This window comes from Pipistrellus hanaki (genome assembly GCF_964339955.1).
Source record: "Pipistrellus hanaki genome assembly, chromosome: 10".
NCBI classification, from domain to species: Eukaryota; Metazoa; Chordata; class Mammalia; order Chiroptera; family Vespertilionidae; genus Pipistrellus; species Pipistrellus hanaki.
Window position 1 is genome coordinate 10661080 of NC_140512.1, and position 3791 is coordinate 10664870.

Genomic DNA, 3791 nt, shown 5'->3' on the forward strand with positions numbered 1-3791 from the left:
TTTTAATATCTTTTCATTGATTTCAGAGAAGAAGGGAGAGAGAGAGATAGAAATACCAATTATGAGAGAAAATCATTGATTGGCTACCTCTTGCATGCCTCCTACTGGGGATCAAGCATGTGTCCTTGACCAGAATCGAACCTAGTACTTTTCAGTCTACAGGCCAATGCTCTATCCACTGAGCAAAACCAGCTAGCGCTAAGTCAACTGATTTTAGATGGTAATCATATCTACAAAATACTTTCACAATCACATGTTGGACAAGAACAAGTACCCTTTCTTCTCTTGCTTTGAATCTCAAATCTCAACTCTGATGGAAATAGACCCCAATTGCTCCTGTGCCACTGGTGGCTCCTGTGCCTGTGCCAGCAAATGCAAAGAGGGCAAATTCACCTGGTGCAAGAAGAGCTGCTGCCCCTGCTGCCCTGTGGGCTGTGCCAAGTGTGCCCAGGGCTGTCTGCAAAGGAGCCTCCAACAAGTGCAGCTGCTGTGCGTGACGCGGGGAGGGCCTGCTCCGGATATAAATAGAGAAATATCTACAAACCTGCATTTTCAGATATTTTTTTCATAAACCCTGACCCAGTTGCTATGTCGCTTTTTGTGTGAAATATTTTAATGACAATAAATGTTTTGAGACTCAAAAAGAAAACAACACCAAAACCTTCACAACAACATATAGATCAGTGTTTCATTAATCTAGTTAGCAAAGTTGATACATAAAACTAATCATTATAATGCTCACCTATTCGTCCACTTAATGGGGCCATAGGGCACTTGGGTATTAGGATTGGAATAGATTGGGTCATTTGCCCACCCAATGGTCATAGGTAGGGACTCAAGAATAGAAATGAGATTAGCCTAGCCGAAGCCGGTTTGGCTCAGTGGTAGAGTGTCGGTCTGCAGACTGAAAGGTCCCAGGTTCGATTCTGGTCAAGGGCATGTACATTGGTTGTGGGCACATCCCCAGTAGGGGGTGTGCAAGAGGCAGCTGGTGGATGTTTCTCTCTCATCGACGTTTCTATCTCTCTATCTCTCTCCCTTCCTCTCTGTAAAAAATCAATAAAATATATTTTTTTAAAAAAAGAAATGAGATTAGCCTAGATATTAAAACCTTTAAGCCCATAAACCACCTCACTGTTCTATCCTAGGATCCAAGAGACAGTTTCAACACTGGGCCAGAAGCTGACCTAGAACATGTCATGTCGTGTTCACTCTTACACTCCGCCTCAACAGCGCCATATGGATGGGAAATGAGGACACAGGATGCCTGCTTTACTTGGTTTATAATGGCAATGCAACCTCAATAAGTGTAGCTTTTTCTTTTTGTCTTGCCTTTTGGATAATACTTTGCTTCTCAGGTTCCCCAAGGATTAATAAAATGTACAGGAGAAAAAAAACTAAATAGATTCATGCTATAATGTATTTATTATTAATAGATAATACAATAATCAATACAATCAACACTGCTATAATTTCCAGTGTTTGTGATTCATGCTCTCTTCTCTATCCTACAAGAGTTGCACGTTATTAATTCATTCAATGGCTATGTTTTGAATGCAGCTGTAACAATGTTCACAACTTAGGAGATTCTACATACTGCCACTTTCAACGCAAAAGCTTCTTGACTTCCCTAATTGCCCCAATGCTTTCTTTATATTTTTCTACACTGTCTCGTCTTCCCTCTCTTGCTTGTTTATCTAATCTGTCTCATTCTGCTTCAAAGGAAACAAATAAAGTTTAAGTGACTTGCCCCAAGTCAGCGTCTCCTAACTTCTAATCCAAAGCTAAAGAGAGGTTCACAAACCCATAGTATCAGCATTGCCATGGAGGCTGTGAGGAACGAAATTATTAGACTAACCAAATCAGGTTCATCAGGACACCAGGCTCACTGAATTAGGTTCGCAGGGGCTGGGATCCAGGAATCTGTTCTAACAATCACCCTAGGGAACTCATGCACCACCAAAGTTCAAGAACCACAGCTTTAGGCCACCCATCTTGGCCTGCTCAGTGCATGCTGGGGATTTGGCTTGACCATTTCACTGTCCTATACCCTCCCAGAAGAACCTCACGCTAAGACCTTGAACCCTTCTGTTTTGTATTGTGAGGTAACCCACCACACCAGTCAATCAGCATGTGCATTGCCCTAAGGGAGTGTGGGTGAGTTTGTTCCACAGGGACATTAGGCAATGTCCATAGACATTTTTGGTTATCATGACTTCAGTGTATATGATACTACTGGCATCTATTCAGCCAAGGCCAAGGATACCGCTTGGCATCTTACAAAGCACAAGAGAGCTCCTCACAACAGAAATTATCCAGCCAAGAATAAATGTCAATAATGCTGAAGTTGAGAAGCCCTGCTTCAGAGAATCCTAACAATTGATGACCAAGATGCTTCAAGGTGACATTTTGACCCACCCCTCCCCTTTTCCACTGCCCACATTATTAATAGCCACTTAGAAATGGCAGTTTGCTTGCTAGGCAGAGAAGTATTCGGATTTTGAACTTGAATCAGCAAAAGAAACTGCCACTTAATGATGAAATCACAATATATCATTTCACAGTCATCCATCATCTTCCTCATTTAAAAAAAGTGGAATAAGTCAACATCACCCCCATTAATATTTCACATACATACATTGTACATTTAATAAAATGTGTGCCCTTTAAAGTCATAATGTCCCCACTAAGACTTGTATGTGATACCATATAATTTCTCTGGAAACTGGAATCTGGCTTGGAGAATGACTTCAATTTGTTTTCCAGACACATATGACATAAATCATTATATCACCAGCTCTGATCACCAGACCAGTGCTGGCCCACAATAGATGTTTCTCAGCCTGCAAAGCTTTTACCACAGAAAGTTCTTATTTTTTAAAAGCTATAAACTAGAACCATGACCTTTGACAGGCAATGAAACTCACAATATTACTTTGGAAGTTCTAATTTGTATTATTATGTTTTAGCCATAAAATAAATATTGGATAGAGAAAATATAAGTGGAATTGTGCTTGTCTTGGCCTAGCGCCCCCCAAAGCAATATCTGCGGTGAATGTTTATGACTGCAGAGAGGAAAAGCTAGGGATGAGGGAAGGAAATGGGGACGGAGGGGAATCCAACACAAGCTTGCACCAGAAGTTGGCTACCCGATGGATGACTGTCACTTCATACCATGAGCCTTTGCAGAACCTTATGAAATGCATCTCAGAGGCATCTGTAAGTCTAAGTAAGAAGGGGGAAGCATGGGTCTGCTAGCTGCCAGTCCCATAGGTCAGGGTTGTTATACAGGTGTCTGTCGCTACAGATTTCACCTGTGAGTACTAATTGTTCCAGGGATGCCCACGGACAGGAAGTGAGAAGGACCTAAAACAATAAAATAGGAGGTTGTACCTGCAATTGGAATTCTGCAAGTGGAAGTCAATGCAGAATTTGTCCCTGTAGAGGCAGCTACAATGAGAGGTAAGGCCAAAAGTCATTGAAGAGGTGAGTGAACAAGAGGTGTTTGAAACAAATACGTATGCACACACTAAATACTTATATAATATTTGGTAATGATAACAGATCTTTTCAATATTTTTCTTATCTACAATTCTGTGTTGCCTAAAGAGTACAGTTTCTCTTATTTTGGCTTCATTGGAAGGGAATTAGCATATGGCAGTGAAATATGTGGCTAAACTTGTACAGGACAATGTGTGTCTTGCTAGGGGATGGTAGCTTCTTGTATTCTTTGGATGCAATATTCAATATTGACTCTTTATAGTATTTAGACTTTGAATCTGATTACTGTT

The 3791-nt window shown here is 40.9% G+C and overlaps 1 pseudogene across 1 annotated transcript; it reads left to right on the plus strand.

Annotated features, from left to right (window-relative positions):
- The first annotated feature begins 253 nt into the window (after positions 1-253).
- On the plus strand, positions 254-497 carry LOC311629324 (metallothionein-1E-like; annotated as a pseudogene). The gene has a single exon. The product of its transcript is annotated as a metallothionein-1E-like (transcript).
- The last annotated feature ends 3294 nt before the right edge of the window (positions 498-3791 follow it).